The sequence below is a fragment of the Sorex araneus genome, chromosome 2 (genome assembly GCF_027595985.1).
Source record: "Sorex araneus isolate mSorAra2 chromosome 2, mSorAra2.pri, whole genome shotgun sequence".
NCBI lineage: Eukaryota > Metazoa > Chordata > Mammalia > Eulipotyphla > Soricidae > Sorex > Sorex araneus.
The window spans coordinates 363,612,643-363,626,336 of NC_073303.1; the positions used below are offsets into that span (position 1 = coordinate 363,612,643).

The following is a 13,694-nucleotide window of genomic DNA, read 5'->3' on the forward strand; positions in this document are numbered from 1 at the left end:
TGGGTCTCACCCGGCAATGCACAGGACCTGAGATATTGGTGGTGGGGAATGTGCACTGGTGGAGGGATGGGTGTTTGATCATTGTGAGATTGTAACCCAAACATGAAAGCTTGTAACTATCTCATGGTGATTCAATAAATTTTAAATAAATAAATAAATAATTTTTAAAAATGGAATTACTCCTGATGGTGCTCAGGGGACCATATAGGATGCTGAGAATCAAACCCGGGTCGGCCGCATGCAAACGGCCTACCCGCTCTGCTATTGCTCCAGCCTGCACGCACCATTTTAAAATCACTATCAGAGTGAGGACCCACTTCCTTCCACCAAGGTCCCAAAGACCCCTCCCTTTCCACTCCCCAACTTCAGTCCTGTAAGTTTAGTTCTATGGACCAATTTCTGTTTCTTTTGGGTATGTGTTGCTACCATATTGTGTTTCTCATGTCTTTAAATCCCACATATGAAGAAAGATTTACTCAGGACTCTTTTTCTCCACTATACTTAAGTTTCTGTTTCAAGGATGGGAGGGTGTTGGTCAGTTTTTAAAGATTTACAAACTGGAGAATAGAGTAGGACTAGAGCTCAAGAAAAGAAACAAAGTTTATGTAGAGTGCTGTTCTCTAATTTTGGTCGTCTTATCCCCCTTGTATGTGCTACAAGGTTAAAATACCAGTACATGTAAATTGTCTTGGAAATCACATATGACAAGGAGTCATGGTACATGTTATGAGCTCTTAGCAAAAGCATGGTCCAGCTGCGTTTGGAACTCAGCACAGCACAGCAGTTGCTGTATCTTTAAGCTTTAGTTTCTTTATTCAATGGGTATAAAAATATGTCAGAGAATGATTGTGACAGATTAAGTCTAGTAAGATTAGTAAATGCACTACTCACAGTGCTCGTTTAGTGACTGAAAGCTAAAAATTATGATGTATATGTTTTATGTCATGTTTTTAAGTTTCTTGTTTCAATCCTTTAATAGTCATAATATTGATTTAATGATCTGCATGGAAATATTTTATAAAAGCTCGCAAACTTTTTGTTTGCTCATTTAAAGTGGAATAAAAGCAGCATTAAAATGCTTCATAACAACATTTTTTATGTTGTTATATAAAAGTACAGAATTCTTAGGAAACTTTTTATAAAAAGTTATTTCATATGGAAACAGTCTCATATTCGTTGGCCCCCAAATAACCTTAAAAATTATGTCAAATAACACCTGAAGATTAAAATAACATTGGCATATAGTGAATCTGTAGTGACCTGATGAGTACACACCTCATATAAAGTAGTCCCTGGGGAAAATAGATGGTGGTACTACTTCTGTTGCTCAGAATATGCACTGCTCCAAAAATGCCTCTGCAAAATAATCCTGAACAGTAATTCTGCTTTTCATCTTTTCTTATAAAAGCAAATATCCTATTTGGATCTCTTTCTGTTCATGAAAATAGGTATTAGTGAAGATCTTTTGTCGAAACCAAGTGGCATCATGCAAACTTTCAAAAAGCAGAGCTACCTGTACCAACACGTACTGCACTAATTAAGAGTACTGTTTTGTAGATGCCTGGTTTAGGTGTGTATGTGTGTGTGTCTAAGTTACCATAAAACATGCTTTCGGCCATTCATTTACTATGTAGACTGCATTAAAGGGTAAGGAAGGGCACTTATGAAATATATCCTGGAATCAAAATGGAAAAGAGAAAACATAGCTAATCACCTCATTCTATTTCTTCTCAGAAAGTTGGTGGATGATTTCACAACCAATAGACACAGGCACCAAAGAAAAACAGCTGAACAAAAAAATTTTTTTAATTGAAAGTATAACACAATGTAGCTGGGATAGAATTATGGAAAACAGTAGGAGAAACTTTGCACTCAAAGTGCAATGAAAGTGGTTAAACTTAGTATATCTACTCTGATTTCTAAATTCCTTCACAAATTCAAATTATATCTCCATTTCTTTTCCTAAAGAAAGTTAGTTTTTAGTCAACTAACCATACCACATGCCTTAGTGAGCTCTTTGTTTATAAAAAAGGTATCGTTCAAGGTGCAGTGAGTGAAACAAGGGGGCAAAAAGCAAAACACAGGGCCTCTGACCTCCCAGCATTCATATTCTAGTGGATTGACCAGACATACATAAATCACCAAAACTACTGACAGAATGAACTGAGATCTGTCAATAGGCAAATGCATGCCAGGAGAGAAAATCTTTCAAGGAGCAATGATCAGCTGGAGAAATACAAGAAGGCTTTTTAGGAGTAATGAGGTTAGAGCTAGATCTGGGAAGACGAGAGAAGTGTTATTCCCATCAAGCATGTGGAGAGAAGGACATTCCAGCTAAAGTATTAACTCATGCCAAGACCAAGAAACTAGTAAGCAAGGAGCACATTAGGGTTTGTGAATGAGGCTGACGAGCTAATGTGTTAAAAACTCCGTTGGCAAATTGGGACCCACTGACTTCTCTTCTCAGTGCCTGGAACCATGAGGGTCAGACACATAGCAGGGGTGATCTGGTGTTTTTCAGATCATTTGGAAAGCAGTATGGAGGTGATGACAGTCAGGAGAAATCTAAGGCACAGACCTGTTAGAAAGCTACTACAGTTCTCTTCGGTGTATTATGTGTATTTGAAGTTGGGCTATGACTATGGCTGGGGATACTAAAGGAACCATAAAAAAAAAAGATGCTATAATAAGTTACAAGAAATGTTATTTAGGGGCCAGAGAGACAAACTTGCCTTGTACTCAGCCAACCTGAGTTTGATCTTCAGCACGCCATATGGTCCCCTGAGCCTGCCAGGAGTGATTCCTGATTGCAGAGACAGGAACACGCCTTGAGGATTGCTGGGTATGACCCCAACACAAAACACAACCAAAAAATTTATTTAGAGGATAAAGCAATTGAAAAATTAAAAAAATATATATTAATCTAAAAAGTCTAGAGCCATCAATTTGTCAAATAACCCTCCAGCTTTATTTCTCTACCTTTCATTTATTTTTTTTAATTTTTTCAATTTTTTTGCTTTATGGGTCACACCTGGCAATGCACAGAGGTTACTCCTGGCTCTGCACTCAGGAATTACCCCTGGAAGTGCTCGGGGACCATATGGGATGCTGGGATTCGAACCTGGGTTGGCCAAGTGCAAGGCAAACGCCCTACCCGCTGTGCTATCGCTCCAGCCCCTCTACCTTTCATTTAACTCAGCCTAACTTTGTGCCAGGCTAACTCCCTTGAACTAAATAAACAAACAAACAAATATACAAACAACAAAAAATGACTACCAATAAAAATTAAAACTCCAACTCCCTTCCATGAGGAGAGTTGTTGATTCTAAATTTTGCACCGAAGCCTCAACTGAGCTCTCAGTACGAGAAGTCACAGACAGGAACATTTTAGCCACAGTTGTTTTCAAAGCAGTTCGCCAGTTTGTATTTGTACCAACAATGTCTGACACAAATCTGTTTACTTTAAACATAAAGAATTGTGTTTTATATGTATGTGTTGATCTCACTCCAGCTATTAGTCTCTAAACCTCTTAAAGGGAAAGACCGACTTTAGAGATTTTCATTGTTCCAATGCCTAACATTTGTTTTACCATAATGAGGGTAATTTTTGCAGCAATTTGCAACAAGGTTCTAGTTTTGCCTTAAAAATGATATTTTTCTTGCCTGAAATTATTTTATAATTATTTATAAATTATTAATAAATAATCTAGTATGTTTTTTCAAATCCATTTGGTGTATAGATCCAAAAGAATTGATGTCATAACATAGAAGAGATTTTTGGCACAGCCTTACTCATTGCAGCATTTTACACTTAAGTGTAAGAAACAAAGAGGTGGAAACAAAGAATAATCTCCCTCATCCGTGTGATGAAACATAGGAAAGGAACAGCAAATGTCCAAAGACAACAGAAACTGACAACTGGCCTTTAGTAGGGAGCTTACCACAGAGGGTGGGGGATGGGGGTGGGGACGTGGGGAGGGGGGGCGCCGGGGAGGAACCAGACAACTTGTGTGCAGACAGCCTTAGTTTAATGCCCTGCACCATATCTGATCCTCTGTGCACCACCACATTTATGTATAATTGCAATGAGCAAAACAGTTAACCATTATTTTCCTCAAGTTCAGTTTCCCTCAACAAATTTTGGACATCTACATTATACTGTTTGCTTCTTCTACTTTCAGTCAGAGATATTTTATCATCTGCTGTCTTTTACAGATGCACTTGAATTGTCTAGTTCTACTAACAGATGCTGATAGAGATTAATTTTTAAAAAATATTTCTTAGTGAATGCTAAAGAAACTTTTGAATAGTTGTTGAATATTCTAGAAATGCTTTACTGGAGAATCCCACTCTTCTTTCTTCCATGTTTCGTCGCCTTTGTGATTGCCTTCTGTGTTAGCTTTTGGACCGCTTTCTGTCACTGCTTTTTCTGTGTGTGGTTTTGAGTTCTTTGTCTTTCTTCAGTCTTTACAAATACCTCCTATTCCCATCACTAGGACTAATTTGTGACTCCAACAGTTATTCATTTGGGTGTTCTCCTGGCCTGCACATTCACCTCTGCAGGAAACCTAAGAACTAGCTGTTCAGAATGATGTAGCATTTCTTTAAAAACTTTCATAAACATCACAACAATATGGAGGACTTGGTAAAAATTATACTCCTGAGCCCTGATACCTGAGGTTCTTATGTGGCCTTTCTGCAAGGAACAAGAATCCATACAATGGTGTATTACAGCCAGTTTGTGCTGGCACCTGACGGGCATTTTATATACTCTTCTCAACTCCATGGTCTGTGATGTTACATAGATACCTTGACATTGACCAGGTGGGAACATTTATAGCATAGACTTTAGCAAACCACTAGAATGTCAGGACTCTGTGCACCTCAGCTCCTCCCCAGAAAGACAGATGTTAAACAACAATATACCACTGGACACATGACTTTGCAAGTACTTAAGTGATACTGATTTTGTTAATCCTGAGGCCGTAGTTTGACTTGCACATGTGCAAACATACTCAAACCATGCACACACATACAAGGACAGAACCAGAGATTTGAAATATTATGAAATAGTTATATCTATTCTTCATCTTTCAGAGTTTCAAATGCATGGCAAGACCAAACCATTTCTCAGGTACTAAAAGCCTTGATCTAACTTTCTATCAATATATTGATCTATCTCTGATTAATATATCTACACCTTATCCACACTGATATCTAAATCACTAATCACGAAAATCCTGTTAATCACCGATTTCTCGGGCGGGCTCAGTAACCTCTCATTTCGTCCTTTCCCTGAGATCTTAGAAGTCTATCTCGACTCGGCCCTCCCAACGAGATGTCGAGATGTCGCACTGGAGGCTCTTTCAGGGTCAGGGGAATGAGATCCAGCTTGTTACTGGATTTAGCATATGAATACACCATGGGAAGCTTGCAAGGCTGTCCCATGTAGGCAGGAAACTCTCAGAAGATTGCCAGTTTCTTTCAGAGGGAGAAGCAGGCTACATGACATTGCACAACCGCTTCTGAGAGCTTGCTTTTAAGTCTCTCTCTGGATGTTGGCCGTTGATGGGATTACACACACCTGGGTTCCTCTGCCGGTACCTTCATGCGTGAGGCCTGTCCGAACATGTGGAGAGGTGCCTCGAGCATGGTTGTAGCTAGGTTCCGGTGGCCTTCGGCTGCCGGGAGCTCTGCTCGGAGTGGGGAGGGAAGCTGGAGCCCATCCCCTCTGAGGGGCCCCGGGAAAGACAGCCAGGCATATGGGCAAGAGACTTTCTGAGTCTCAAGATATTTATTTATTTAGATATTTCTTGATACCAAGAGATATCTAAACAAATATGGTATATATCACCTTCTCAGAATGTCTTCAAACTCTCGGTACTTACTCAGCCAAAGGATCTATTTTGCTTCCAAAATTCAGGAGAGGTACTGGGGATATGATTCAGTAATATTTGAAAGTGGACTTGGAACATAATAAATATAGTAGGCAAATCTACAGGGAACATGAAAACATGGAGCCAGAGAGGTAGCTCAGCTGGCTGTTTACATGTCTCACTTATGAAAGACCCTGAATTCAATCCTCAGCTTCATATAAAAACAAATCAGGGAATTAGTGAGTTGAATCCATTCCTGCTGAGATTTCCTTGACTACTCTAAGTGTCATTATTGATAGCTGATCTGGTAGGGACTGATGTTATTATCTATATGCACAATGATACATTTTTTTCTTTTTTTGGGTCATACCCGGTAATGCACAGGGTTTACTCCTGGCTCATGCACTCAGGAATTACTCCTAGTGGTGTTCAGGGGACCATATGGGATGCTGGGAATCCAGCCTGGGTCGGCCATGTGCAGGGCAAATGCCCTACCCACTGTGCTGTTGCTCCAGCCCTTGCAATGGTACTTTTGCTATTAGAGCTTCAGCAGAAAACATTATTTTGCCCTGCACATAGGTTCCAGTATTAACCACCTGTGTCCACACTAACATGTGACTCTTATACTCAAATTGGATCTTAATGGACCACTGACTTTAGTTCCATCTGGACCAGTAGTGCTTCTCCTAGGGTAGGGTATTGAAGTTTTGGCCATATAGTTCATCTCACCCTCTTCACTGGGGATCATTTCTCTTGAGACTGTTGGAGTATATTCAGAATGATAAAGCTAAAACTTGATGAAGCTAACCCAGGAAGCATAGAGGTTCTAACCTGTTATCTTGAGAAAAGAAAGAGACAGGAAGAATCCTTTCCTGCCTGTCGAATATCGCACAATTTGCTAGCTTTTCTCTAAATGACAAGCTATGCTAATACCAAGGGCCTTAGTAAGTGGTGATCTCTAATACAACTTTAAGGTTCTTTCCCTTGGGCCAAATGCAGCCTATGTTTCATTGAAGAGAGTTGTAAAAGAAAATCTGCTTTAAAATGAATCCTTTGGGAGCTGGAACAATAGCACAGCAGGTAAGGCGTTTGCCTTGCATGGGGCCAACCTGGGTTTGATTCCCAGCATCCCATATGTTCCCCTGAGCAATGCCAGGAGTAATTCCTGAGGGCAGAGCCAGGAGTAACCCTTGTGCATCATTGGGTGTGACCCAAAAAGCAGAAATACAAAACAAAAAACAAAACAAAATGAAACAAAACAAAATGAATCTTGTGTTCATCTACTACCAAACCAAGAAGTGATTGTAAACGTCTTTCATTAAAAACAAACAGTGGGGGTTGAAGTAACTTCCCTCAACATAGTTAAAGCTTTTTACTACAAGCCCACAGCAGTCAATATTTCAATGGTGAAATACTGAAAGTCTTCCTCCTTAAGATCAGGCACAAGATAAGACTGTGTACTCACAGCAGTAAAGTTCAATAGAGTAATGGAAGTTGTGACCATAGCAACTAGGCAAGACACAAACTCAAACCAAAAAAATGAATTAATACTACTCTATACAGTAGGTACTAGATACTCTCCCATTTTGTAGTTTCAGAAAACTGAGGTACAGGGATCAGAGTTTCCAGTGCTGGGTTGGAATCCAAGCTGCCTGGCTCTGAGACGCAGGGCCTTAATGCTGTGCCTCTGTCTATCTGGGCCTGGTGAGCTATTCTTTCACTAGTCCTGTTCCAGCTTTTAATCTTTGTTGGCATCCCCTGCTGCCTAGCGCATTCTTGGATGCCTCTCCTGCCTCACAGTGTTGTGTATTTAGGGAATTAAAAACAACTTATAGTAGTTTACCTCAAAATTAAAGTAATTATTAGATAGATCACTCTCCTTTAAAAAATGTTTTGTATCCAAATTTCAATAAAAATGACTTTTGGGTTATCAGTGGCTTTGGCAAATCCACGTTACATCCACGGGCCATTACCATCGATAATTGAGAAATCACACACATGTTAATCAATCATTTTTCCTACCTCCCACCTCTCCTGCACAGTTCTAGATGTTGCAGAATTTAGAAACGGTGAAATTTCATCACCTTTTATTGTCCAAAAGTTTTCATTGCAGGTGCAGAATTGGATGAACTTGGAAGCATAAACAGTAGAGGGAGAACAGGAATTATGCAGACAGAATTTCCATTGTCACAGTAACACTTTCTTCTACAGCAACATTTCCTTGTCCACTAAATGTATATGTTTCCAAGAGCTCAGAAAAATTAAGAATTAATTTTAAGAAAAAATTAAGAATTAATTCTTAATTAATTAAAAATTAAGAATCAGAGAGCTAGTACAGGGATTGAGATACTTGCCTTGCATGTGGCCGACCCTGGTTTGCTTCCCATCACCTCATCTGTTTCCCTGAGAACCACCAGGAGTGATACCCTGAGTACAGAGCCAGGTAACACCCAACAGCCCTCAACTCCCACCAACCAAAAAAAGAAAGAAATGTAAGAAGACAATGGAGTGTCACGGACTATGCTTCCCCAATCGGTTTAAGATGAAAACTTTCCATTTGGAAACAATAGGAGAAAAAGTGCATTATTAATAATAATAATAATAACTGGATTTAGATTTTGCCAACTGTGTATACTTAGACCAGGTATTTAAAAAAAAAATCTCTCTCCCAGGGCTGGAGCAATAGCATAGTGGGTAGGGTGTTTGCCTAGCACACGGCCGATCCGGGTTCGATTCCCAGCATCCCATATGGTCCCCCGAGTACTGCCAGGAGTAATTCCTGAGTGCATGAGCCAGGAGTAACCTCTGGGCATCACCGGGTGTGACTCAAAAAGCCAAATTAAAAAAAAAAATCTCTCTCCCTCAACTCTTTCCTCTATTATTTTTGGTGAGTTTATGCTATAGCCAGGGATTACAGTGAAATTTGCATTCCTTTTCTTGTGCATCTTGCATGCGTGCTTACCTGGGCTCTCACTCTTACTAGAGTCACACAAGTTGTGGTACTTGCCAGGAGCCCCCCAGTGTACATAGACATGTGCTTACTGAGAGTTGCACTCCCCAACTGCAGCAGGCACACATTATTTTTCATAGTCGTGGATTTGACTGGGCTTGCATCCTGTCAAATTTGTTCCCTAGGGCCAAAGGCATCCTGCACTTCACTGATGAGAGAAGCAAAGGAAAATCTGCTTCAAAACAAAATTGTGAAAAAGTTTTCATGGTGCTCACACACACCTTGTTGTGTTGTGGCTGGAAACTGCTTTCAGCATCAGGGATCACCTAGAGCAGAGCTTCCAAGGTCATTCTCAGTACCTGTGGAACCTCAAGGATTTGAACTCACAAGCAAATACTTACACGGAAGGTGCCCTAAGCCCTGTGCTATCTTTCTGGGCCTCTGGACTAAGTTTTCTTAATGATAGCACTGCTGACTCTAAGTCACAAATAACTCTCTGGTTTGAGACTCTATCCTGGGCTTTGTAAGATAAAGTTCAGTAGCTACTTTGGTTTCTTCCCACTGAGTAAATTTCAGTCGCATCTCCTCCTCATTAGGATAACCAAAAATGTCTCCAGATATTACCAAATGTTTCCTGGAGAGCAAAATGACTCTAATTGGAAATCGCTGCTTTAAACAAGCCTTTGGATTTCTTGAGAACACAATCTCTTCACCTATAATAAATGAGGATCATTTGCTTATTTAATGGAGATGTTGTAAGGAGCTAATATATTCACACAAACTTTGTTAATTATAAATTTTTAGGAACCAGAGCGATAGTATAGCAGGTAGGATGCTGGCCTCGCATGTGGCCAACGTGGGTTTGGTCCCTGGCACCACATACAGTCCTCCAAACCCCACCAGGACTGATCCCTGAATACAGAGCCACGAGTAATCCCTGCCAGGCGTGGCCCAAAAAGCAAGGATAGAAAAATACAAATTGTTATTTAAGCTTTAAGTTAGGTGTTAAAATTCTTATTTATCTTTTCGGCCAGGCAGTTTTCGAAAATGCTGTGCATGATCTAAAATGTATCAATTTCAGAACATATTTCTATGCTTATTTCTTCTTTTGAGGGGCTCTCAAATAATGCCCAAGGACCCTGAGGCATGTTCCCAGTGATATATGGCCAGTTTCGACCTAAGGATGTGGTGTGTTCAAACTGGTGGTGCCACAGACCACCAGGGTCGGCCCTGGTAGTACGCAGGGGCCCCCAGTGATGACTAACTGGGGGCTCTGTGGTACCTGGGGCAGGCACATGCTGTCTACCCCTTTATGAATAATTCTAAGAGGAACTATTAAAGTGGTTAGATAGATAGGGAGGTTCTAGTGATTTACTCATCAACAAATTACTAATTAAGATGATTCTGTTTTCTTTCCTTTTCTCCCCACCCTCATTGTGGTGGTGACAGTTATTTGCACTCTTGGTTGAGGAGGGCCTCTAAGGGGATTGCACATTAAGTCACAGTGCTTGGGCGCATTCGGTTGAGATGTGCCAGGAATCAGAGTCTTTTGTGATCAAGCAGCAATGCTGGATGGTCTTAGCACATGGAACAGGGCTGGAACTTATAGTCTTAAACCTGCCCAGGTGTGTGCTCTATGACTCAGCCATGACCTGGGCCTCTAATTCATCTTCTAACCACAAACTTTCCACCTGCTATAGATGATCCATTTTTAAAAGATTTGGTATTCATTCTACAGTCAGCAGGTATTTCCTTTAAAACAATACTCACATCCCCATGATCAGAGAAAACATCACAAACAGCAAATATCTGACTGTAAAAGTGAGTACATTATCCCTATTGGCAGAGATAGAGATAGGAAATAATTCTGTGTAAGGAGAAAATTTCTCTCACTCCTGAGTGGGATACTTCCATAGTCCTGTGTAGGAGTTCAAAATGGCGGGATTGAAGTTCCTGTCATCTATATTAGGTCATTGAGGCTCTCTAGCAGACCCAAAGATTCCCAAAAGTAAACTAGTTAGGTGATTTTCTTGTATTTCTTAATATTGTATACAGAGTATAGATCCTTGCTTAAGATAAGCATTGAATGTGTCATTATCAAATGACTGGATGATTATTATTTCTCTAGCTCTTCACAACTATAGTTCTCCAAAAGGCTCTAAATACAAAGATTCTGCGTGTAAATATTGAGAAAAGAGTCTAATTCTGCCAACTCATCAGTCTGTTGTCAAATCCTTCCCTTTTCTGCTATGCTATTACCTTTACCCCAGAATTCTTGAAGAAATAGCTAGCTCTATTATGTGACTAAGTCACACACAGTGGGGAGCATTTTTGCAGGGGTGGGAGCAGTTTCCTTCCTTTCATTGTCTTCCTCTTTTTCCTTCCTCAGCATGAATAGGTTGCGCCTTGCTGGACATTTTGGCAGGGTAGAGCAGTGTTAGAAGGATATACTGGAGGTCTGACTAGACCTGGTTCTAGTCCAGATTTGTTTATTTGTTTGTTTGTAATAAGTAGTCAAGTGTATTTGGCTCAGACCATGACTCCACAGGCCTTGATGGGAATTTATTCATTTTTTTCTCCATTCTTTCCAACCTTTTCCATAGCCGCATGAGCTGCTTTTTCTTGCTCTAATGTAACCTGGCCTTCTCCTTCCTCTTCTCTAGAATATCTGTCACTGCGCCTGGGGGTTCTAGCAATCTCATGAGCCGGACACCCTAGTTCAGCAAACTTCTTAGGTATGCTTCAGGCACACTGCTTCTCTCTTTTTTCTTGTCTTACGCCGTTGGAATCCCATCTGATGCTTTGAGGTGGTCCAAGGAAGCTCAACCTCTCTTGGTCTTGTGGGGCACTATGCATCCACTGTCTGTCAAAAGATATGATGGGTGCCTGGTAGAGGCTGGCATTCTTCCACTTCGGAAGGCCATGTACGCAACTTACTTATTCTTGTAGAAATTGCTAGAAATGTTGATGGCTTCACAGCATATGACCACCACCTTCTGGTCCAACAGTACCTGCTTGGCCATGATGGCTGCCAGGTGGCCAATGAGATGGCCTGGGCTATCGAACACCATGCTGCCCCTCCACTGTTTGGGGGAGCCGCTTGGGCAGTCCAGGTTTTAAGAGCAGGACAGAGAGGATCTCTGCTTTCAGAGCAATAACTCCACCCAGCCTCAGAAGAGGTTGTTTGTTTGTTTTGCTTTTTTGGGGTCATACCCGGCAAAGCATAAGAGTTACTCCTGGCTTTGCACTAGAAATCACTCCTGATGATGCTCAGGGAACCATATGGGATGCTGGGAATTGAACCTGAACCCGTGTTGGCCGCGTGCAAGGCAAATGCCCTACCCGCTGTACTATTGCTCCAGCCCCTGTTTGTTTTTTTAAAGCAAAGATTTGGGAGGGAGAACAAAATGGCACAGATATCTCAGGACAGAATCCCACTGGAAAGGATTAAGGGAAATCCCAGCATGAGCCATAGCCAATGGCTGAAAACTCAATTCCTAAAATGGAGTAGTAGGGAGCACCATTGTATCACCTTGGGAAGTAGAGTGGGGTTCTAAGAGGGTTGATGGTCTTTATCATGGTTAATGGTCATCATCATCATCACAGCTCTCATTCTAAAGTAGTTTCCCAAAGTGGGCAATAGTGCCTACCAAGGGACTGCTGGACCCATCCAAGTCGGTGGTAGTAGCCTTTGTACAATCGTGGGGGATGTTTTCTGTGTGTTCACTTAAAGAAGATAAATCTCCGGGGATTAGGGGCACTGAGTAATATTTTTCCCCTGAAAAATGGGATAATAGGGCAAAGACATTTAAAAGCCTTGTTTTAGAGGTTGGGAAGATGACAATAAGGGACAGGCCAAGACTAAGGCTGAAAGTGTCCTATGCCCAAACACCCTGGCCTGTTAGGGAGAAGTAACTGCATCTTAGAATGAACTGAAAAGGATACAATATAAGGGTTCATTTTAGAGGCACTCTAGCCAGCAAAGAAATTTGGTTCATTAAGGGCATCATACAATTTTTGTTAATTGTGTTTGATAAAGCTAAAGGTTGGTTTGTTGTTTTGTTTTGTTTTTATTTTGTTTTGTAATGGGGATGGAGCCCGGCAAGCTACCAAGAGTATCTTGCCCGCATGGCAGAGCCTGGCAAGCTCCCCGTGGTGTATTCAATATGCCAAAACAGTAACAAGTCTCACAATGGAGAAGTTACTGGTGCCCGCTTGAGCAAATCGATAAGCAATGGGATGACAGTGACAGTGACAGTTGTTTTATAGTGGGGAAAAAATAAAGTCAATGCACTGATTAGAGTCTCTGTATGTAGAGTTACAAGGTAGATCAGTTCTTCAGACTGGGAAAATTCTTAGAGCACATGTTTTGGGAAAGGAGATCTCCAGAAGCAGATAATGGACATTTCTCTAAATTGGATATAGGGAGGTGAGGATTAAGAATTCGAAACATAAAATAGATGTATTCCAAGTTGGTAGAGCAGATCATACCAGTCACATAAGCACTTTCAGACACAAACACACAGTTTAACTGCATAGCACCACCTGAGGAGGTAGGTAAAATTGCTCCTATTTTACAGAGATTACAGAGATAAGTAGCGGTCACACTTAAAACTGAGGTTTTCGGGGCTGGAGTGATAGCACAGCAGGTAGGGCATTTGCCTTGCACGCGGGAGACCCAGGTTCTATTCCCAGCATCCCATATGGTTCCCTGAGCACCGCCAGGAGTAATTCCTGAGTGCAGAGCCAGGAGTAACCCCTGTGCATTGCCAGGTGTGACCCCAAAAGCAAAAAAAAACCAAAAAAAAAGAACCAACTGAGGTTTTCTTCTTTATTTTTATTTTTTTTTAATTGGGAAAGAGAGCTTA

The 13,694-nt window shown here is 41.0% G+C and overlaps 1 pseudogene; it reads right to left on the reverse strand.

Moving 5' to 3' along the window:
* Window positions 1–11,315: 11,315 nt before the first annotated feature.
* LOC129401903 (60S ribosomal protein L13a-like) lies at window positions 11,316–11,897 on the reverse strand (annotated as a pseudogene).
* Between the last annotated feature and the right edge of the window lie 1,797 nt (window positions 11,898–13,694).